We start from the raw sequence: 25802 nt of genomic DNA, 5'->3' as shown, positions 1-25802 counted from the left end.
ACATGATAAATTCTTTTGCAGAATAATTCCCAATTGAATTTTATTCATGTAACTTTAGCTCATCTAGTTTCAGTAGATACTAAATCCAGCTAAATTCTTTGACATATAATATAGGTTAAGAATCTTATTTAGATCCTTTGATGTTTAACTTAGTAAACGCTTATACATAGTTCAGACATCTTTTACTTAGATTTATTCACATGGGTCGAATATCTCCAATGGAGTATTTCGTGTTTGATTTAGTATATGACATTACTTAATCCAAAACAATATTATAAGATCTTTGTAAATAGATCTTAATACCCAGTATGTACTAAGTTTCGCCATGGTCCATCATTGATGAATAATTTCAAATCTAAGTCATTAGCATTTGAATGTCATTTCACAATAGAGAGATATGTGTGTGATACACATAGGACCAATTAAGTTGTATGTACTCCCACTAAACTTCTTATATATCGATAAGAATCATGTACATTTTATGAAACTAAAATGCTTATTAGCTTCACTAAAATACAATTCCAATTCCTAATTGCTTGCTTAAACCTGTACTTAGATTTCATAAGCCAGCATTCATTTCAAGCATTTATTTGGATCCACAAATCCTGTGACATACCATGTACATAGTTTATTCCAACAGTTGATTTAGGAATACGTTTTGTCATCCAATTGCCATATGTACCAATATGCAATCATTGCTTGATTTATAGACTTGAGCATTACGATTATGCATGAGGCTTCAACACAATCCACGCCGTGAATTTGCTTGTAACCTTCAGCAACTAATCTAGCTTTGTGTGTGAACACAATTCCATGTTTGATGGTTTTTATCCTTAAAAACAAACTTGCAACCAATAGGTGTGAAACTATTCTTGCAAATCAACAAAATTTCAATTTTGTCATCAAAACATTGAGTATGTTTTATGGCCTCTAGCCATTTAAAACATTTGAGTCTATATATGGCCTCTAACCATTCTAGGGAATCTAGGTTTCGTCATAGCTTTCTTATAGGTCACAAACTCATTAATCTACATGATAATAGTTTGACTGCAAGTTGTAGGTTTCTTCACTATCTAATAGAAGAATCGCATAGCTTCAGTGACCTGAACTCCATGATTCTTCATTATCTAATAGAAGAATCTCATAGTTTCAGTGACTTGAACTCTATGCCTACTTGGGTATAGAACATCGATCAAACAATAGAATAGCAACAGCCACTTGAAAGTCCTTTGAATATTCTGTTCTCCTTGAAGCACTTGTAAAGCCTTCTAAGAGATGTCTATTCTTTAAAGCCACTTCTAAAGTCCTTAACGAATAAGGTCGGATTTTCTGAAGCACTTCGAAAAGCCTCCGGAATGTCTGTTTATGTTTGTTGTTCGCCTCGAATACTTTCGAGGTCTATTTTCTCCCACTTGTCATTTTGGAAAAGAATCTCCAAAAGGACATTATTTCGAGCAAACAAACATTATGTTCTCAAAAATCCGTGGTAGAAACAATATCGGTGTGTCTCATTTGAATAAATCACAATGAAACATATATCTATACTTGGACCTTAGTTTGTCGAATGACAAACACTAAGATCCCACTGAGTTTATCAACTCTTTAGATATAATTGAAAAAGTATCATGAAATTATTTTTCAATAGCTTTGACGAATTTGGTTTAGTTTGGTGGTAGTTCCGCATTTTGTTTTAGAAATTATAGGAAAAGTCTTTATGATTCATCATTGATCGAATCAAGTACTAATTGACTTCGATCATTCCAACTTAGATATGCCATATCTTATGGAGCTAGATCGTGAATACACAATCATTGATGATCATTTTTGGACTCAAGTAATCATTAACATGATCTATCCTAGATCTTTATGATTTCTTGCCAAGTGGATTTTATACTTCTGAATCTTTGAACTAGCCAAACAGATTGAAACTTATATCACATTTGAGTAAATAAACCTATATTCACTCAAGTCCATGTGAACTAATAAAGTCATAAAATCTTTCTTTAGCTTTGAACTCTATTGTCTAGGCTTTCTAACAATAGTTCATATCTTTTGTTACTTTCAACAAGTAAGACTAGCTTGTCTTGAATGATCTAGAAATCAATCAACTTTCAAAAGTCCATCGAAATAGAGCTTGTGAATGTTAACTTGTTGATATGGTCTAAGCAACAATGCCAAATATTAGTGGAACTCAAATCAAGAGATTGATTTGAACCCAGTAAAGTATTTTTTTTGTTAAAGAGTTGTTTGTTTTAATCAAACATATTGACTCAACCCGTAATTGACCATTTCATTCAAATAAACAAACAAACATTGTTTTTATTTTTCTTGAATGTGAGTCTTTCTGTGTTTGAAAACAGAAATTTAGGTATGCTGATTATGGAACAAAATAGCTATTAAGTTCCAGCCTTGAAAGGTCTTAAAACAAACTAGATGACCCTAAAACTAATGTAGCATTGCCATGCTTTATTTCCCACTTGTAGGCCATTAGTGTAGCCTAGCTTCCATTATTTGAGTTATTACCGAAGTAAGAACCTCAAGCGGTATATGATACCAAGGAAGTTTGATTGCTAGGTCACTGCTTTTTTAAACTTATAGGTAGAAACGGAATTGTAAATTCCTTTCATTTGTTCCTTTGTTTTCCTATTTCTTGTACCCTTTCTAATAGCCTTAAGAATTGAATTCTCTAGTGTTGACTTTTATACTTTGTTTAGACATGTCCAATGTCACTCCAACAAAGTTCTTACCATTTATGTTGAATATTCTGTTTCAACAAGATGATCTTACCAGAAGCTTCTGAAGTTCTCTAAGCATCGATCTATTCGAATGTCTAAGGACTAGACTCATTCGCGAATTAAATGGACAAAGATATTAGGTTGTTAACCATTGGTAAAACTGAGCGTTTAAACTCAATGCTTTATGATCTCAAAACTACATTGTATTTTGAATTCATAAGCACCAATCGGTTTGCCATTCGACTTTGATATTCGAAAATAGCCATAAAAGTCGCTATAAGAAACGTACATTTTAAATTGCACATTTTCTCTCATTTCCGTGAATCGTTCTTGGATTCACTACCAATCGAGGAAATTTACTGTTACCTTTCTAAAAGGGTTTATTCCAGTACAAGATATTTAATTATAACCAATAATTAAAACATACATTGAATCATGCAAAGTCTAAACATTTATCATGAGTAATAACTTGAAAATTAAAGCATTCATGCAATTTAAACAAGTTATTAGCATTTTATTCGAATTTATTGTTCCTGCAGGTGTGAATAAAATGATTCCAAGACCCTAAAATCATTGAAGAATTAAGCACATTATGTATTTTGACTCAATTCTAAAATATTTTAGGTAAGCAAAAGCCTTTTGCTAATAGTCTAGAAACTACTCTTGGTTGATAGGTACGTCTAAGAACTTATTAGGTAAACCTATCGATTTTGCCACGACATAAAAGGACACCTTACTTATATCGTTGAGTTTGACCAAAACTAACATGTACTCACAATTATTTGTGTACCTTACCCCTTTAGGATCAATAAGTAACACCTCGCTGAGCGTAATCTATTACTAGATTCACTACTACAAAATAGGCTTATAGCAACGGCAATAAATCGTTACCATAGACCAATAAACCGTTGTAATAGGCTTATAGCAACGGTTTAAAAACCGTTACCAATAGGGGGCGATGCTATAAGTCAATGGCAACAGTTTCCCGGATTTAGGCAATAGTTATGATAAACCGTTGCCAAAAATAACTAAGGCAACACTTTTTGTAGGCAATACTTTTAACCTATGGCAACAGTTATTCAACAACTTAAGCCAATATTTACACATTTAAGGCAACTGTTTTCTCCAACTTAAGGCAACACTTATTAGTTTGGTGTTGGTAGAAGTTTAAAACTAAGGCAACACTTTCTTATACTTATGGTAACACATCCAATTATATTTATAACAACGCTTTCTATTGAGTGTATGACAACGCTTTTGGTTTTGATTATATGGCAACGCATTCAATTGGTCTAAAGCTACGCTCTCGAATGGATTTAGTTATCCATAAATATTAATAAATATGGGCTGCGTATAATAAGATTTTCATAACAAATAAGTTCAAAAAACGTATACATTTCAAGTAGCTTAATTCTATAAGCATAATATCTATTACAGTTGTCTGAATAGTAAAAAAAATATAGGTTCTAAAACTAAATCCATTAAAATAAAAAATTATCCTGCGATCACGATCCGATAACTTTATTTTTCAAAACCTATATAATAATTATGTGCCAAAACCCCTGTGAATCTTCACATATTTAAAGTAGCTTGTAATTCTTGAATATATGCACCATCCTGCACAACAAACAAATCAAGTGTAACACATAAGAAACTTATTATCAATGAAATTCAAATACGTAATAAAAAAAAGAAAAAAATGAGAGCTAAACCTTAAGAATAATGGGTAAATGACAACGTTTTTCAATACCAAATGATTAATGTAAATTTATCAAGACTCACATTGTACACCCTTATATATTACAAAAGTCTATAACATAAAATGATAGTGAAAGTGGAAATTCCGACAAAGTTTATTTAAAATTGAACTATCCACAAAAATGGAACTAATTAAAACTTGTTCCAAATCCATGTGACAAATTATTTCAATCGAATATGAACAATTTTGAAACAATAACAAATCGATGAAGAAAAATAAGGTACAAACAAAATAAGTTCAAATAAGTTAAATTCAGTTATTCAGGTCAAAACATATATAGCCTTAATATAACTAATTTGTGCTTATCAAACTTTATGCAACCATATATTGGTTGTAAAATGAATTTTAAATTCCTAACCAGAACTTAACCAAACTTATATTGCCTAAATAATTTTTAAAGGATGGAAAGAGCAAGGCCTCTAATTCGTCAAACAATATTAGATAATTGCCAGAACTTAACCAAACTTATATTGCCTAAATAATTTTTAAAGGATGAAAAGAACAAGACCTTTAATTCGTCAAACAATATTAGATAGAGAAAACACGTAGCTAATGATAAGGGTAAACAACATTAATTAAAAAATAAAATATAAGAAACAACAACATAGCAATTACTTATATGTGTCACTAGGACAAGGAAATGAAAAAGGTCAGAAATAGTAACAACTTCATAGAATAGGAAACCCGATGAATCACTTGAGAAGAGAGAGTTCAAAAGGATCACATAATTAAGAAGCACAATATCAGTACAATTGATACTAAGGTACAAAGAAGTGTGAATTCTTGTTTTTTATGTACTTTGGTCTTTGGGTGTACCTATTGTTGAATGCATTTTCCAAAACATAACTTGAAATTGAATGTGACCAAAGTTTTATGATACTGAATGTAACCAAATTAAAGCTTGTGTTTTTGGGGTCTGCAGGTGCCTAGAAGTTCTTTTAAGAAACATAAAAGATGGGTATCTACAAGAATTCGAGTACTAATCCCAAAAGCGTGAATTACCTTGGATGGAGTTGTTCTGTTCTATATCACGGCTTAGAACGAAGAATGTCGCATTTCTAGTTGTGACGGTCTCACACCTCAGGCACTTTGTTTCATTTGTTAATATACCCAGCATTTGTGTCTTCCCATCAGTAACCATGAAATATTTGTCCTACTCAAACATACATATTTGTTGTCCACTCTCACCAATGTAGATCTGATTCATAGAAACATTACATGCCAGTTCTTAGTTCTTGTGTTACAAAAGCATAACTACTGAAAACACAGGCTTAACACTCATAAGATATAACTAATTTAAATACCAAGTAATTTCCGTTACAACAAACCAAAAATAATGAAAACGATAAAGTTACTCAAAAACTCAATAAGAAGAAATCACAAATCGGTGATTGGAAGTACCTTTGATTCCAAGAGAAGATTGCCCAGAACCAACAGCAGAGCGTGCTTGGTCTGCACTTGCTTACCGGAAGGGCTGTTTCATAGCAACATTTCAAAATCAAACTAACCCAGTAAGTATTCATATACGAAGGTAACCTACTCAAGTATCAAGTTGTAGAACCGAGTTAATGAAAAAACTTTATAGGAGTTTCATGTTAGATTCGAGATAATATATGGTGTTATCATATGGGGTAGATTCAACCACTTTTCAATGATTTGCTGACTTCTGCTTTGGATATGATTCTGTTCTGACAAAAGAAGAGAGCCAGAATAGGCAGTACTAGGGTACAATTATAAACAGAACATATTACGTCCAGATTTTGAAAACAAATAAAGGTATAAACTGAAGAAACATGACACATTCGAGTGATTCCACAACAATAAAAAGAAAAATAATTAAGGACCATGTCATATATTCTCCTCTATCATATAGCATTTCAAAATAAAACTCAATAACAAGAACACTAATGGTACAGAAATAACAATCAAGCTTAGACAAAACCAACAACCAGGAGGAAAGAAACTGCAGCAATAAGGAAACAGGCATGACCGGGGACAGTCTCATTTCAAGGAACGAAAGGTAAACACATGTGGAGTATAATCTTTGAGTGCCTTGGTTTTAAATCAAGGGTTATATCTTAGGTTTATACTGGGCATTTTGGTGTGTCTTCACACCCAACCTACCCCTAACCTAGCTAGGTCGTATATTCGATCAGTACATCTGAAACAAATAAAGGTCATCTCGGTAAAAAGCCCCAACATCTCTCTACCACTAGGGAAATGAAGGGTCTAGACGAGGCTGACATAACTATCATTTCGAAGAATCCATGTTTGATCTTCAAATTGTACTTTTAATTTCTATTACATGAAAGTTCAGCGCATCAGATTCATAAAGTTTCCGTTTTTCATCTTCATTCCATGAATTTCAAATTTTCAAGAGTCACGGGACTAACTAACATCTAAATTAACTTGCTAATCATAACTACTATTTTACCTACTTTTAGTGGTGCTCGCGAAATTTCAAAGGAAACCACCACCAACATCATACTACAACAAAATTTTCTTTACCTGGCAAACTTCAAGATGAATATTTTCTTTACTGTACAACACCTCAGTTTCTTTTTTACTCCAAAACCCCCTCAAAAATAGGTTGCAGTTCATGTATTCAATTTCAACTGGCAGAAAATTGACCATGCCAAAGTCTGTAACAATCATAGAAATGTAATTTGAAGGAGTCGCATTGTACCTATTAAAAGGCAGCAGAGGAGTTTTGAGAGTTATGAAATGAACCAAACAATTTAATAGGAAAACGCACTTTAGAAGTTGCATTAGGGTCAACTGCCAAAAAAGTACAGGCATAAGAACGCAAGCATGTAGTGATTGAAATATAGATCAATAGAAACATATTAAGATAATCAATGGGAAACCTACATACCAAGTTCATTAAAATATATTGAATCAAGTTGGGCCCTTTCATGAAAATTATATGCTTTACAACAAACCAACACCAGAATATGGAAGGCATTAGCCACCAAAGATAGACAAGCAGTCTTAACAGTAAAGAATTCCATTAATGAAACTAAAGCAGGCCCCAAATAAAATTCGAGTGACTTCATGATAGTCTATGAAACAACATTTGTATGTGTGTATATGAGGTTCAGACCCCCTAGTTACAAATCTGCTAAGTAAAAGTTGAACCTCGAGCTTTGGACGAGAATCCACTATGATTACGCGAAATTGTTTCCTCGTCTCATGCCACAACAACATGTGGATACCTCAACTATGGTTTAAATGCATATAATGATGTAGTGAACTAACCATAGAAAGTGAAATCAAATGTGGAACATGATTGGAAATATACCAAGAAAAACAACTTGATTCACTAAAAGGAAATAACATGAATGAAATATTACTCACAAACAGAGAAATAATGGCAGCAGTGATGTTTCAGCTGGTTATACTTTCTACAAACTCGAACTTTTGTACTTGATTGGTCATTTTGCATCCACCAAAGCCGAATGCAGTCAATGGATCATTACCAACTTTCTTGTCACCTATACAACAAAACTTCAATTCGGGTGCACACAACTCATATCAGTGAAAACAACAGAAAAGTAATTCCACATTAACATGGCTAACTGCAAATTGAAAACAAAACATTACTTGATTTAGCAAGGCTTGACAAAAGCTAGATACTACTTGTCTATGGCATTCAAAATTTTACACAAAATCATTAAAATAGAAAAAGGTCCATAATTGACATGATATATTCATGGTACCAACAATCTAATACAGCTAAACTACAGCATAAGTAATTAAGCATCTAATTAAAGTCAAAACCCCAAAATTTCTCGATGAAATCCGAAAAACCTCAAACCCATTAAAAATTGACCAGTTTATGAAATACGCTCAACAATTCTACCCATAGTTGTTGGATTTTTAGAGACATGATCATATATTCTACCATACAAGAAGTTAGGAACTATACAGAAGGGGGATTAGGGAATAGAAACCACGGGAAGTACCGAAATTCAGAACTAAAATTATCCAAAATAACCCATTGATCGATCACAAAATTAATACACACATCAATATAAATCATATAAAAAAACACTAATTTAACCTTAAAACCACACAAAAAATCCAATTATAAACGATTAACAATTTAAATAGATGAAATTTTGAAATTTAAGACCAAATTCGAAGAGAAATATATAAACTGACCTTGTTCTTCCCGTCAATCCAGAAATGCAATTCGCCAATTTCTATTATCTCCAATTTTGAGACCCAATCGCCAATTCAGAAATGCCAATCTCCAATTGGACTGCTTCAAAATGAGGAAGAGGATGGAAGAGAACGAGGAAGATGATGAAAAAGAACGAACACACAAAGAATGAAGAGCTAGGGTTTATCGCTTTATTTTTTCCAATTCAATCGAAGAGCAGATCCAAATAAGGGGGAAAAAACAACAGGGCTCTGGTATATACAGAGTATTTTACAATTTAAGGGTTTGGGGAGTAATACCAATTTTTAATTTCCAGTTTTTTAACTTTTTTGGATGAAGAACCGTTGCCATATCTCATCATAAAGTAAAAAAGTAAAAAAAATATTACAATAAAATAAATATAATCTACAACCGTTGCCATATATTTTCTATTGCAACGCTTTTTTAAAGTTATGTTTACTCCAATAAATAATTATTTAACTGTTACAATAGGTATGATATAGCAACGCCAGTAAAACTGTTGCATTAGAAGGCGTTGCTATAACCCCTTTTTCTTGTAGTGATTGATGTAAAGGTTATCCAAGTAAGTGTTATTTTGGCATGGCACCTTTTAACTCAATTTTTAAGTTTGGAACTTAAGGCTCTTACTATGTTGGTTAGATTTTAAGTGAACTAAAATCCTTAATCATGCAACATAATCAAGCCATAATCTCATGCATAATTAAGACATATTTAAAGCAATAAATAACTTAAAGCATGCATATGATAAATGTGATCTAGTATGGCCCGACTTCATCTTGAAGCTTCAACTTCAAAGTCCGTCTTGAAAATGGATTGGAAACTCCGTCTTGAGTTTCACCATGGGAGGTGCCATTTTCTTCAAATAGGATAAGCTATAATTAAACTAATTACAACTATTTGATGGTACGCAAACCATATTTGAATTGAAAAACAAATTTTGGTGCATTAGACCAATTACATTCAAAATAATGGTACGCATACCATATTTTCTATCCTATTTGGGCCATACTAGTTACTTCATAACCTGCAATACAGTAAATATACAATATATACCATTCACCCATTCATTATCATGAATGGCCCACATAGCTGGTTAGTAAAACACGTCATGCAGCACTTAAATATTTGCAGCAATTAATCAAGGGCATCAATAACCTACCAATTATTCAGTCCTTATTAATTCTAATCAAGTTGTTTAACCTTAAAGGATTTGTAGACCTAATCAAGAGTTTATGACTAAAATGCTCCCACTTAAACCAATAACTTTATATGCTTTACTAATTTTAAACATAAAAATGTATTTCTAGTCTAACCGGAAACATACAAGTTTAATTTATTTTTCAGTTGAATTAAATGAATTTAAATTAATTCAAGGTTTACTTTTAGTAAAATAATTAGTATAAATAAAAATTTATAATAATTATAATATTCAAAATTAAATCCGAGAAAACAATTTAAATAATTAATTTTAAAATTAATTAAAATTATTTCCGAACTGAAAATTTAAAATTAAAACGAAATGCATCAATAGTTTGCAAGACGAGTCACTTGGGCTTGCGCCCAAGCCCCATCAAGCTACGAGGCCCATACCCCGCGCCATTCATCGTAGCACACGACCAGCACAGCCATACACACACACGCCCCATGCCACGCACACACGCAGCCTTGCGGGCTACGCTGTGCGCAACTTCGTGTTGCGTCGTGGCAGCTGCCCCTGGGCGAGCTTCGTGCGTCGTGGCGCAGCGCACTGCTGCCCACACGCATCGTGCTCGTGCTCGTGCTGTGTGCCCATGCCCTCGCCCATCGCCCTGCACGCACGCCTAGGCGCAGGGCCTTGCGTGCCGTATAGCTCGTTGCTCGCTGCATTTGTACCGCACGGGCGACGAGCTCCCTTCCTCGTCGTCGCGTGCCCGCACTATACAACACCCCTTAAGGGTAACACGTAACTTCCTTTTCTTTGTGCGTGCAACATTTATGAGCGTTTCCATAAAAATTTAAAAATTTTAATTTAAAATTAACGACAAATTAATAAATCATATTAATTTCATAATTTTAGGGCGAAAAATCGAAAATTTATTAATCAATTAATTTCCGATTAACATGGATTCAAATCTAGGTCATAAAAATTTAAACTTTAACATAAATTAAAAATTTTTATGGTGGATTTTAATCATGGATACCTAATTAAATTATTAATTAATTATGAAAAACAAATCAATTCTAAATTATTCAATTTCAACAAATTAATCATAATTACAAATTAGGTTGTATAATTAAAAAGTCTAGGCATTCATAATTGTTAAACATATACTATAGGTCAATCAAAAACTCAAGATTTATCAACAAGAATCGCAAATATTCAATTTAACATCTTAAATTTACAAACTTTTGCATTCGAAAAACTTAAACCTCCGAAAAGTCATAGTTAGGCTTCGAATTTGGTAATTCTGGGTTCGGCCGAAAAAAACCAATTTTGACAAAATTTTAGAATGCCTTTTACATGCGAAATTGACACAAAAATCACTCGATTTGGTTGACTAACGAATATTCTGCCGAAAAACTGCGTACATATAATTAAATAAACGCAATTTGCAATTAATTACAAAAACTAATCACCCCTTTAATTTCTTGCAAATTTGTAAAATTTAACCATGTTCATGCAATTTAGATTATGAAAATAATAAGAAGCTCGTGATACCACTGTTAGTTTATGATACATATGAATAAACATAAATCATGCGGAAAAACCATAAAGCTAGGAAACATATTATTTACACATAATCATTTAGCATAATTCAGATGCATACACTTTGTAGCGTGCCCTCCCTAGCTGCGCCCGAACCGAACAAGAACAAGTCTTTAGGACTCCAAGTGTCGTCCCTCCGTACATAGTCCATAGCACGTCCGGATCCGCCTTAAGATTGACCAACTAGAATCGCCCTTAAGGTACTATATATTTTCGGCTAATAGGGCAAGAATATGGCTGATTTTTCTACTTAAAAATCTTAGCTTTTTATTGTATGAATACTTGAAAATTGTGTCATATAAATTGTGACCCTAGGCACCTATTTATAGAGTTATAGAAAAGGACTTGGAATCCTATTAGGATACTAATTTATTTAATTATAATCCTACTAGGACTCTAATTAAATAAACTAAATCTTTTAGGATTAGATTTAATCATATGACGAATCGCGGTAGCTTTAGGATTCGAGTAACACACTTCGAATGATACGCTAGCACCACACGCAGGCCTTACGGCCCACGCATAGCGCCAGCCCACTCGTCGCAGCCCATGTCGCAGCTCCGCGCGCGCCAAGGCCATTGCTGGGCCTGGCCTTGCGCTGGGCCTGGCGTGGCTTGGCAGCGTGTGTTTGGGCGCTTGGCTTGCTGGGCGTAGGCCTGGCTTCGTGCTGGGCTTTCGTCTAGCAAGTCTCGTCCGATGCTAATTCGTACGACGCGCTTCCGATTAAATTCCCGATTCCGGAATTCATTTCCGATACGAACAATATTTAATATTTTCGATTCCGGAATTAATTTCCATTTCGAACAAATATTTAATATTTCCGTTTCCGGAATAATTTTCCGATTCCGATAATATTTCCGATTCTGACAATATTTCCGTTTTCGGTAATATTTCCCATTCCGGCAATATTTCCATTTCCGATAATATTTTCTGATACGTACCATGTTTCCGTTTCCGGCAACATCTACGACTTGGATAATATTTATATTTCCGATACGATCCATATTTCCGTTTCCGGCAATGTCATCGTTTCCGGAGTATTCATTTACTTGCCTTTGACGATCTCAGCTCCCACTGAAACCAAGATCCGTCGATTCCGAATATCCATAGATGGAGTATTTAATGCCATTAAATACTTGATCTGTTTACGTACTATTTGTGTGACCCCAGGGGTTCATTCAAGAGTAAGCTGTGGATTAATATCATTAATTCCACTTGAACTGAAGCGGCCTCTAGCTAGGCATTCAGCTTACTTGATATCACTGAATTATTAACTTGTTAATTAATACTGAACCGCATTTATTAGACTTAACATTATATGCATACTTGGACCAAGGGCATTATTTCCTTCAGTCTCCCACTTGTCCTTAGGGACAAGTGTGCATTTCCTAATTCCTTTGTCGCTTGATGCTTGCTCTTGAACATAAGGTAAGAGTTGTCATCCTTATTACGTCCAGAGGTGTTTCTCGTTTTCAGAGTTCAACTGGTCAAATAAACAGATAATCATAGCCTATGATTCATCTGAGCACGGCCATGCATTTTACAGTTTCTAGCTCTCCGAGTGGCCTTGTACAACTTTTAAGCATCTCATCTCGATTTTGGAGATTTTGTATTTTGTACTTGTATTCGGGATTCGCAACCCGTCGAAAATGTTTGAGAGGAGCGTTCATTCTTTTGTGAAAGTTGACTCTTTGTACTAGAACTTGGAATGTCGAAAAAGAATATTTCGACCTATTGGAAATTGGACTTATTTGAAGGGGATATCAACCCGCTCGAGAATTTGGAAATTTGACTGTACTAGAAAATTGAATTTTGTATTATTTCAAGGGAATTTCAACACGTCAATATTTTAGGGGGATTTCAACCCATTGGACTTGGAGTGTTTGAAGGGAGTTTCAACCCGATTGAGAAGGGAATTGACTTTGTATTATTTCAAGGGAATTTCAACCCGTCAATATTTTAGGGGAGTTTCAACCCATTGGATCTGGAATATTTGAAGGGAATTTCAACCCACTCGAGAATTGGAATTTGTATTAATTTAGGGGAATTTCAATCCGTTGGATCTGGAATATTTGAAGGGAATTTCAACCCGCTTGAGAATTGGAATTTGTATTATTTTAGGGGAGTTTCAACCCGTTGGAAGATTGGACTTGTATTATTTTAGGGGAGTTTCAACCCGTGGATAGAATTTGAACTTGTATTATTTTAGGGGATTTTCAACCCGTTGAATGGAATCTCGAACTTGTATTATTTCTGGGGAGTTTCAACCCGTTGAATGGAATCTCGAACTTGTATTATTTATGGGGAGTTTCAACCCGGAGATAGAATATGGAATTTGAATTTGTATTATTTCTGGGGAGTTTCAACCCGATGGAAATGTTTTGAATTTTGTATTGGGGAGAAATGGAGAGCAAGATTTCTTTGTAGCTTGAAGATGAATTTGGAATTTGAATTTGGCTTGAAGCTTGAACTTTGAAATGGAAAGGACGCACTTTGTATGTAGAACATGAGGCTTTGTATTTGGAAAATCCGGCATTATGTCGCCGTGGATTTGAAACATTGAATTTAGGAACTTGAAAGTCCGGCATTATGCCGCCGTGGACTTGGAATCTTGAAGTATAGGACTTTGAGGTTTGAAATATAGAATAGAAAAGTCGGTATTACGACGGCATGGATTTGGAATTTCACCCTTAAAGCTCGAAATTTGGAAGGTCGAGTTGGAAAGTTGGTATTATGCCGGCATGGGCTCGGATATTTGAACTTGAGACTTTGAGATAGGATTTGGAAATTTGAGTTTGAGGTTTGAAGACTTGAATGTTTGAAATAGGAAATCCGGCATGACACCGTTGGATTTGGGTTTTGAACTTGCAACTTCAAACTCGAAATTTGAACTAGAAAATCCGGTATTATGGCGCCGTTGGATTTAAATTTTGAAAATTGAGGTTTGGATTTGAGAATTTGGATTGAATTTGAAACTCAAAATTTGGACTAGAAAATCCGGCATTATGACGCCGTTGGATTTGAACTTTGACTTGAAAACTTGAGGTTTGTACTAGAAAATCCGGCATTATGACGCCGTTGGATTTGAGTTTTGACTTGAAAATTTGAGGTTTGGACTAGAAATTTCGGCATTATGATGCCGTGGATTGAATTATGAATTTGAAACTTGGAATTTGGATTTGAAAATCGGGCATTATGACGCCGTTGGATTGAATTTTGAATTTGAAACTTGGAATTTGGACTTGAAAATCCGGCATTATGACGCTGTTGGATTGAATTTTGAATTTGAAACTTGGAATTTGGACTTGAATATCCGGCATTATGACGCCGTTGGATTGAATTTTGAATTTGAAACTTGGAATTTGGACTTGAAAATCCGGCATTATGACGCCGTTGGATTGAATTTCGAATTTGGCATTTGTGCGTGAGGCGTGTTTAAGGGTTTTGAATCATATGGAGTGACACAACTAAAGACCCTAAAATCGGCGATTTAGATGCATGAGGTTTGAATGATGCTCCTAGGGGTTTGGCTTCCTAGTTGGAGGCTAATTGGATTTGGCAAGCTAGAACTCGAGGTTAGCCATTCACGCGTGCAAAGAGCCCACACAATGCACAAGTAGCACGTTGTCACACTAGTCATGAAAATGAATGCGACATGCAAAGTTTTCAACCTAAGGTCGGTCTAAGTTTTGTACGATGCAAGTGGTCGGCTTTGGGTGTCAAAAGGTACTCGGCTAAGAGACGGATCCGGCGACAAGCTTTCACATCCGCCAAAGGGAAGTGCGTGTCGGCAGACGGCCTCCATACTTGACATTGGGAATGTCAAGTAAATGCCAAGTTTCGGTAGGCGCGGAAATGGTCACACACTTTGGTCGGGAACCATATGGAGAGTCACCATTTTGTTGCCCCCGGGACTAGCCCGAATGTAGAACACATCCGTTTGGGCGAAGGTAGAAATTCATTTTGCACAATATGGTTTTCGAAAAATGCATGAAATGCCTAGAAATTGAAATTGAAATCGTACTTGAATTTGTATTTGTAAAGCACGTTTTTCGGCACTTGTTCACGAGGTTTGGGAGCGTCCTTCCAGATTCAAAAATAGACTAACTCCCAACACGAAAAGTTGAGCAAAAGTGGGCAACTAGCCACTTTGAGCCACTGTCCTGGATGCAGGCAGTGGCGTGGGCGCAGGGGCTGCGCCTGGCGCCAGTGCTGGCATCCAGTACTTAAGAAGATCAGTAGCTTGTTTCTCGAAATCTGCCCGCATTTTCGAATTGAAATTAGTAGAGTCCCCAGTTGAGTCGCCAGAATTGTAGGGGGTTTTTTTTTGTCAAAACTTGTTTCCCGTTCTACAAGAGGGGCGGTTCTTTAGAAAATCGTAGAATTTTTATACCTCGAAGGAGTCGCCACCAAACATTGTTTAAAGTCTCATTTGGAAAGACCGCAAGTGACTCTATTTTGGATAAGGCCTTGAATCCTTGAAACGGATGGGTGAGATCCGGGCACGGGAACAAAAATGCTTATTCCGCGAGCTTTAGAAATATTCAAGTACGTTGGAATAACATTGTTTTCGAAAATAAACCCTAGATTAGACTATGTGGGTTTGAATTTAAAGAAAATTGAATCTCTAATTGTATGGTGGTCACTTTTTCTTTAAAGATTGAATAAAGGAACCTAAGGCCGGTTTGTCCAAAAATATCTTTGTTAAGAGTGATGTAACCTTTGCATTTTTTTGTATTTAGGATGTTGGTGATGAAAGCAATAAAGCAAATAAAGCAACATCACAATACTAAATAAAGTGCAGAATTAGTAAATACAAGACCCCCTAGAAAAGGACTAGGGAGTAGGTCCACATTGCCTAGAAAGGGACTAGGCAAGTAAAGATGCAGAATTGAAAGTGCGGTATTAAAATTGCGGTATTGAAATTGCGATATTGAAATTGCGGTATTGAAATTGCGGTATTGAAAGTGCGGTATTGAAAGTGCGATATTGAAATTGCGGTATTGAAAGGTGAGATATTGAAATTGCGGTATTGAAAGGTGCATAATTGAAATTTGTACTTGGGCACATGAGATTCGAACGCCAAGTGGCTCCTTAAAAATAAGTGCGCTCGACACGAATTTAAAGCCAAAAATCTCAACTTGGGAGAGGTTGCTCAACCCAAATATCCTAGATTTTGCATGTTAAACTTGCGCTTGAAAGCTTGAATATTGAAGTTTTGAACTTGAAATAATTGAAGTTTGAACTTGAAATGATTGAAATTTGAACTTGAAATGATCCTAGTTTAGGGAAATAACCATGAACAACCCTAAACATGGTGGGATCTTGAAAATTGAAAACTTGAACTTGTATATTGAAAATGGAGTTTTGAATCTCAAAAGACTAAACCTTTAAATGTTAAAAGGTGTCATCTTTGATTAGCCCATGTTTGAAGATGATTCTAGTCCAAGAGATGATTGTAAACAACTTAGACATCCTCGAATATTGAAAATTTGTATTATGCATTTCGATAAAGTTTGTATTTTTGGAAAACATGTATGATTGTTGCTAGTGGTGTTTTTTAATGATTAAAAACACCAACTTGCTAATCATTTAGAAATGAAAGCAACATAGTTTATTAGAATGGAATTCGGATTTACCTACTTAGATTTAGGCAAGAGCTCCAATTGCTTTTGAATTTAGGAATTTTGTATGTGTTTTTGAGGAGTTTTTGAGTTGTATTTTGAGGCGTAATGTCGAAATTACGACGTTGTATTGTTGTTCCCCTCCTCATCATGCTTAAAATGAGGGGTATTTATAGAAGGAACGGGTGCAAGGCACCAGCACACGTCAGCGTTGGGCGCTGGTGACGTGGCTTGAATGCCGCCAAAGCAAGGACGGGGAATCCGTCCTTGTTTCGTCTTGTAGTGTTGTACCTGTTGTGCAAATAGTGCTAGGTTTGGCGTTTTGTATTTTCTTGGAGGTTAAGGCATCGTTTAGCGTCTAAAAACAAGCCTTTCTCGGGTTTTGAATTCCGGTTTTACGGGACGGGGCCCGGCATGCTCGGTTTTGTGGGTCGGTGCCCAAATTTGACTTGCCTTATATGATTTTGAGTGGAAAAGGCCTAGTAAAACCAATGGGATGGTCTACTAGATGAGATTGTACTTGGCTTTTGAAATTGAATTTGGGAAATTGTATTTTGTACCGAGAACTAAAAGGGGAACGGTCTCGGGGGTTGGATTTTGGATCTTGTATTCGGAAACATTCTTAGCAATTGGGATTTCCGCCTGGAGTTATTCCAATCACCTAACAAAGATAATGGTATCGTCATCATCCCAAAGGGGAGACACAAATTAGGTGTCTACAACAGTACATACTGGGCATCCAGATTTACAGAGATAGATCTAAGAAGATGATTGAACTCAGTCAAAGCACTTATATCAATAAGGTGCTTGTAAGGTTCAAGATGGCAGACTCCAAGCGTGGCTACCTACCCATGTCTCATGGAATGACTCTAAGCAAGACTCAGTGCCCAAAAACACTTGATGAGCGTAGACGAATGAGTGGGATTCCATATGCATCATTGATTGGTTCAATAATGTATGCTATGATATATACACGCCCGGATGTTCGTATGCACTCAGTGCTACGAGCAGATACCAGTCAGACCCAGGAGAGGCACATTGGACTGCTGCCAAGAATATTCTGAAGTACCTGAAAAGGCACAAAGATGATTTCCTGGTCTATGGTGGAGATGATGAATTAATTGTTAAAGGCTATACGGACGCAAGTTTCCAAACCGACAAAGATGATTTCAGATCACAGTCTAGGTTTGTCTTCTGCCTCAACGGAGGTGCAGTAAGCTGGAAAAGTGCTAAGCAAAGCACCATTGCAGATTCTACAACTGAAGCGGAGTACATTGATGCACATGAAGCAGAAAAGGAAGCTATATGGCTAAGGAAGTTCATAGGTGAACTTGGTGTAGTCCCCTGCATTAAAGGACACCACCAAAAAGTGATAATAATGGAGCTATTGCACAGGCAAAGGAGCCTAGACACCACCAAAAAGTGAAGCATGTACTTCGTAGATTTCACCTTCTACGAGAGTTCGTTGAAAGAAAAGAAGTCGAGATAAGCAAGATTGGAACTGATGACAACATCTCAGATCCATTGACTAAACCTCTGCCACAGGCGAAGCACAACTCGCACACTGCAGCTATGGGAATCAAGCATGTTGAAAAATGGATTTGATATCCTTGTTTAATGTTTTAAAGTTTTAGAGTTTAATACTTTGTAAAACATTATTGGTGAATCATTCACATTAATGAATAGAATTCATTTTTCCATTTAATTTGTGGTTTATTAAATGATGAGTCCCTTCAATTTGACGATATATTCAAGATAGATTGTCAGGACCAGTCCTGTGACTAAGAAATGTCTATCAAGTGAACTTGAATGTCAAAAGTTGAAAATGGTCCCTGGTCGGAGTTTTCTATAAAGATGGACGCATAGAAAACGTTTGACGACTAGAATGCAAGATGACTAGTAGTTCTGTTTCTTGAACTATGTGGACATGGCAATGTCGTAATCATTTGCATAGATACTTACTTTGGGAAGACTAGTATCGGACAGACCTATGAAACTTTACTGTAAATACCTGAGTGATTTGAGATTACTTGTTTGAGAACTGCTTACTTTGACGTTGTCAACCGTCGCACCGTAAAAGGAGGCTATAAAGGCAACGCTCAGGTAATCACCTATCAAACGAAGTCTAATCTCAAGATCGAAAGATTGGGATTATCCTCCCATAAATCGGGATGAGATGCTAAAAGTTGTACAAGGCCACTCGGAGAGCTAGAAAATGTAAAATGCATGGCCGTGCTCAGACGAATCATAGGCTATGGTTATCTGTTTATTTGATCAGTTGAACTCTGAAACCGAGAAACACCTCTGGACATAATAAGGATGAAAACTCTTACCTTATGTTCAAGAGCAAGCATCGAGCGACAAAGGAATTAGGAAATGCACACTTGTCCCTAAGGACAAGTGGGAGACTGAAGGAAATAATCCCCTTGGTCCAAGTTTGCATTTAATGTTAAGTCTAATAAATGCGGTTCAGTATTAGTTAACAAGTTAATAATTCAGTGAGATCAAGTGAGTTGAATGGTTAGCTAGAGGCCGCTTCAGCTCAAGTGGAATTAATGATATTAATCCACAGCTTACTCTTGACTGAACCCATAGGGTCACACAAATAGTACGTAAATGGATCAAGTATTTAATGGCATTAAATACTCTATCTATGGATATTCAGAATCGACGGATCTTGGTTTCAGTGGGAGCTAAGATCGTCAAAGGCAAACAATGAATACTCCAGGAACGATGATATTGCCGGAAACGGAAATATGGATTGTATCGGAAATATAAATATTATCAAAGTCGTAAATGTTGCCGGAAACGGAAACATGGTACGTATCGGAAAATATTATCGGAAATGGAAATATTGCCGGAATCTGAAATATTGCCGGAAACGGAAATATTGTCGGAATCGGAAATATTATTGGAATTGGAAAATAATTCCGGAAACGGAAATATTAAATATTTGTTCAAAACGGAAATTAATTCCGAAATCGGAAATATTAAATATTGTTCGTATCGGAAATAAATTCCGAATCGGGAAATTAATCGGAAGCGCGTCGTACGAATTAGCATCGGACGAGACTTGCTAGACGAAGGCCTAGCACGAAGCGAGGCCCGCGTCCAGCAAGCCAGCGCGCCACACAAGACAGCCAAGGCCACGCCAGGCCCAGCGCAAGTCCAGGCCCATCAGGCCAAGGCGCGCGCGCGATGGGCTGCGAGCTGCGCGGCTCGCGTGGGCTGCGAGGCTTGCGTGGGCTGAGCACCCGCAAGGGCCATGCTCGTATCCGTATGTTTGTGTCCGATACAAATCCTAAAACTAATGGGATTCGTTCAAAGTTAAAATCCTAATCCTAATGGATAAATTAGTTAATAAGAGTTTTAATAAAATTCTAATTAAGCTAATTAGTATCCTAATAGGATTCCAATTCCCTTTCCATACCCCTATAAATATGTGGCCTAGGTTCACAATTTAAGGACGAGTTTCAAGTATTCAAAGTGAATTTTTGAGAGCAAAATTCAGTCATATTATTTCCCCATATTAGCCAAATATTACTAGTACTTTAAGGGCAATTCTAGTTGGTCAATCTTAAGGCGGATCCGGATGTGCTGTGGACTATCTACGGAGCGACGAAACTTAGAGTCCTAAAGACTTGTTCTTGTTCGGTTCGGGCGCAGCTAGGGAGGGCACGCTACAAAGTGTATGCATTCTAAACTAATTAATTGGTTATGTGCAATTAATTTGAATCCTGGCATATAGGTTTTTCCGCATGATTTATGATGTTCATATGTATCATAACCTAACATTCCAATGGGTTGAAATCCCTTGAAATAGTACAAGTCCAATTGTCCAACGGGTTGAAAATCCCCTGAAATAATACAAATTCAAATTCCACATTCTATCTTCGGGTTTAAACTCCCCTAAAATACTTCGAAATCCAACGAGTTAAAACTCCCCTAAAATACTTCGAAATCCAACGGGTTGAAACTCCCCTAAAATACATCGAAATCCAATGGGTTGAAACTCCCCTAAAATACTTCGAAATCCAAAATGGTTGAAATCCCCCTAAAATAGTCCAAATTCTACTTCAGGTTGAAATCCCCCTAAAATATTCCAAATCCAATGGGTTGAAATTCCCCTAAAATATTGACGGGTTGAAATTCACATAAAATAATACAAAATCGATTTCCTTTCAATCGGGTTGAAACTCCCCTGAAATATTACAATATCCAACCTCCTAAAATATTTCCAATGGGTTGAAAATCCCTTGAAATAATACAATTCAAATTTTCAAATACTCAGTGGGTTTAAATTCCCCTAAAATAGTCCGAGTTCAATATTCTAAGTTCTAATACAAGGAGGAAACCTCCACAAAAGAATGAAGCTCCTCTCAAATATTTCCAACGGGTTGCAAATCCCGAATACAAATACAAAATCCAAAATCTCGAATCTTCAGAGTGGCACTTAGAGTCAAGTCTAGGTCTCATTCATTGCATGCATATCATATCATGTGTCGCGAAGTCCAAATTATAAAGTCAAGTGGTGTGTCCTAACTAAGAGTCCAAAGATCCTGTGGGTTCGTCGAAGAGGAGAAAGGTTGAAGAGAACTCCATCACCCCTAGCCTCCCTTATAGCCGGTATCGAGCAAGCAGCCAGCTCACCTTCTACAAATCAAGCTTCAAGTCCCTTTCAAGAAACAGTTCAAATGGCCACTGCCGATCAAATCACTCAGCTCATGGCCGCCGTAGCTAACCTCAATACCAACCTGGAGAATGTGAGCAGCCGCTTGGGTGTTGTGGAGCAGGCCGCACCCATCGATGACCTAACCAAGAAAACCGAAAGCCTGGTTAACAAGGTTACCAATCAAGAGAACTATTTCGATACCTCAATGGAGGACAACCTCAAGGGAAAGGCAAACCTGCTAGACAAATTCTCTGCCAATGACATTCTAAAATTCAAGTCGACTCACAATCCCAAGTATCATCTCAAGAATTTTAGTGCTACAATGGCCATTAAGGGGGTCGAACTCGAGCTATACCCTGTGGTATTCCCTATGTCCCTAGAACCTGTCTGCCAGAAGTGGTATTACTCACTCAAAGAAAATCAAACCAGTACATGGGAAGCGGTCGCTCGAGCATTCATGGAGCAGTATCAGCCCAATATTCAACTTCAAGCTACTCTGAGGGAGCTAGAGGTTCTCAAGCAAGGGCCTCAAGACGGTTTCACTAACTATCTCAATCGATGGAGAGAGATGGCTTCCTAAATGGTGACCCGACCCTCCGAGAGAGAATTAGTCAAGATCTTTATTGCTGGACTTCTTCCAAAATACAATACTCACATGAAGTACATAGGCTTGGAAAGCTTCAAGAGAACATATGACATTGGGGTCGATATAGAGGATGACCTGATGAAAGCACCAATAGCCTCGGTTCCACAAGCTGAAAAGTGGAAGGGTAAGAAAGCTGAAGCAACACACAAGGTCCACGAGGTCAACGCCCTAGAAGCTCCCCAAGGTCCAAAGCCGAACAATTTCAAGAATAACACCAATCAGCGCAACTTTCAAGGCAGGCCACAAAGGGTCTTTACTAACCTCGGAATTTCTTACAGTGAGGCATTTGACCGACTGGTAGAAAAGCAAGTCATCACCCCAATCGGTCCTACACCCGATCCTCCAATCGACAAGAGATCCAAGAGCTGGGATCCTGCAGCACATTGCAAATACCATCAGGGGAAGGGCCATGACATTGAATATTGCTACAAGCTTAAGCATTTGATCCATAACATGGTCGACAACAAGACCCTGCCCCTACCTCCAGGAGCCAAGAAAACTCCCTCGGTTCAAGCCATCTCCTATGATTGTGAAGACGAAGGAGAGGATTTTCCATGCAACCTAATCTCTACAATATACAAGCCAGGTTACGAGCTAATGGTTCCAAGTTTCTGCCATCTCATTCCAAATGTTCAAAACTGGGTGATCCCCGAACCTAGGGTAACCACCTATATTCAAGAAAACATCTGTCCCCTTGCCACCCTGAAGGCTTTGGGCTTCTCTGATTATGATATCATGCTAACTACCCAGCAGACCGTCAAGTTCCAGGGTGTTACATACAAAATCCTGAGGGTCCTCGATTTGGTCTTTTCCTTCGACACCTACTACAACAGTGCTGAATTTCTAGTCATCGATGTGCCTGCCAGCTTCGATCTTCTATTTGGAGAACCTTGGTTCGAGGAGATATTGGACGGACCTACCTGTCTCACCCTCAAAGGATCAAGCTTCCATGACAGTTCGATCGAGCAAAAGCCAGCCTTGCGCCAAGAGAAAGATGAATGCATCCAAGGGTACTATCACAGGTGGAGGATCTCTGCTCGTACAATCAAGCTTGAGCTGCCTGAAGGCAAAATGGTGAGAATGTTCCACCTAGGGCTCAATACCTCATGCAAAAGCTGCTTCGCTGCATTTCCGTACAACACGTGGGACTTAGTCTGGCGTCAAGTCCTGCAGATCTGTGCATGTAGCCCCGCCTATGATGATGATGCCGATGGCGTGGACGTCTGGGAATACCTTGAGAAATATCTTTACGATTAGTATATTTGTTCAAGTACAGATTCTGTCTTTCAATTTTCGAGTCTAGTAACGAGTCTAAGACTCTAGGGCTAGAGTCTTGCATCAATCAAGAGCCTCTAAAGGCCGAGCTTCAAGTCAAAACTGTCGATGTAATGATTGCCAGTTTCAATAAAACTTCAATTTCCTCTTACTCTTCGAGTCCAAATTCAAAACACACTTCTAACCTAAACAACTTTGCTTCACAAGAAACTGACCTTGAAATCCTAAAAGCTATTGAAAATCATGAAAACAGGACGCCCCTAATTGAGGAAACAGAAAAAGTTAACCTTTCTAACAACATTGATTCAAAACTAGTTCAAATTGGTCTGACTCTATCTCAAGCAGAGCGAGATGATCTTATCAAGCTACTTTCAGAGTACATAGACGACTTCGCATGGTCCTATCATGATATGTCAGGGGTTGATCTAAGCATCGGTCAGCATACAATTCCCCTCATCCCAGGTTCAAAACCCATCAAGTAGAAACTCCGTCGCATGAAACCGGGCGTTTCCCTCAAAATTCAAGAAGAGGTCTCTAAGCAACTAGAGGCCGGGTTTTTTCGAGAAGCCAAGTATCCAGAATGGATTGCAAATGTCGTCCCAGTTCCAAAGAAACACGGCAAAGTACGAATGTGTGTGGACTACAGAGATCTTAACAGGGCCAGCCCTAAAGACGACGCTCCTATACAAAAATACAAAATTCAAGAATCAGACATCCAAGTTTGAATATCTAGAGTACAAAATTTCACAGTCAATGAAAGCACCTCGTTGTCCCGGCCAGAAATCTTCTGGGTCATCTTGGCAGAATCAATTAGAAGCATCCAACGACGCACTCTCACCCGAGGCGCCTGCATACAAAATTCAAGACCAATTTCCAGATACAAGATTACAATCAGTTTCAAGCAAATACAACAGTACTTACAGCTGCATAATTCTCTTGTACAGCATCATACGATCTCCGGTGCGGAGGAGAAGCTATAGGGACGGTCACCTCCACCTGCTCTCTATCCGAATTCTCATAGCGGATAACCCTGTTAGCATGGGGAATGTCCTCGGGGTCGACTACCACCTCCTACAAACATTCATACAATGATTCAATTATACAAGAATACACGAATACAAGAATGCAAGAGTACAAGAGTACAAGAATACAAGAATACAAGATACAAAATTCAAAAGCTTGCCAGCAGTACGAAGCATACAGGTGGAGCAAGCCTCTTCAAAAGGTCCTCATAATGGCCCCTCCTATCTACAAAGTTCTCCCAAGGGAGACAAACAGCATCACCCCTAGCATTCAAATAGAGCTGGGCGAGTTCTTCGTCTGGCGCTAACATGGACTCTGGTGGGTCCTTAGGGACAAGCCTACCCCCCGTACTATGCTGAAGGGACACTCGCTCCCCCAAGTACCACATATGACGATACGCCCCCAGGAGCAAGACCCGCCTCCTAGACAAGAAGAGGGCACGAGTAGCCGAAACAGGTATAGGCGCACCAGCAAAGGGACGTCAAACCACCTACAAAGCAGACAACTCAAGCAACTATACAAGTACAAATACAAAAGAACAACACAGTACAAAAGTTTACCTCATCAACGGGTAAAACCCGCCAAGCTCTGCGGGAGGCCGCCAGAGGCACCCTCCTGCGCACTGCTCCTATCCAAGAGGCAGCATACGGGTAAGCCGCATCCCTAGTACGAGCCGGCGCCAAAGTCGGGAAGTGCTCGTACATCCAAATCTTTCAAAAAGCAAACAAAGCATGAATCTAGTTCAAGGTACAAACATACAAGTACAAGATACAAAGTACAAGGAGTTTCGAATACCTCCAGCACACTTCACAAAGCAGCAATACTTGGGTCGCTCTCCCGCGAAGTCCGGGACACCTACTTCATCTCATACAAAAGGTGGTTGTATGCTAGACCACCCCAGTTGAGGCTCGAAACAGCCCTCAAATCCTGCAAAGCCGTCAGGAAGCCAATGTGTACCCGACTGTTCCTGCTCGGGGCCATCACTCTACTCACCAGAGCCAAGAGGAAGAGCCGAACCCTCTGCTCCGCAGATATGTCCATGCTGCGGATCGCAGCCTTGATCACCGTCATAGAAGCGTGGGTGTCATCATCCTCCAAGTCAACAACAGGGCCGAGCAAGTCCCTGGTGACAGTCG

General features: G+C 37.7%; 1 long non-coding RNA gene across 1 annotated transcript; it reads right to left on the bottom strand.

Moving 5' to 3' along the window:
• Positions 1-4083: 4083 nt before the first annotated feature.
• LOC110794380 (uncharacterized) lies at positions 4084-8910 on the bottom strand. Its single transcript, XR_008919934.1, has 6 exons — positions 8659-8910; positions 7852-8001; positions 7003-7180; positions 5896-5968; positions 5497-5692; positions 4084-4352 (listed from the first exon to the last, which is right to left on the bottom strand). It is a non-coding gene; the product is annotated as an uncharacterized lncRNA (long non-coding RNA).
• Positions 8911-25802: the final 16892 nt, after the last annotated feature.

This window comes from Spinacia oleracea, chromosome 4 (assembly GCF_020520425.1).
Source record: "Spinacia oleracea cultivar Varoflay chromosome 4, BTI_SOV_V1, whole genome shotgun sequence".
Lineage (NCBI taxonomy): Eukaryota > Viridiplantae > Streptophyta > Magnoliopsida > Caryophyllales > Amaranthaceae > Spinacia > Spinacia oleracea.
The sequence above is the reverse complement of the archived record's forward strand: the minus strand, read 5'-3'. Positions and strand labels throughout refer to the sequence as shown.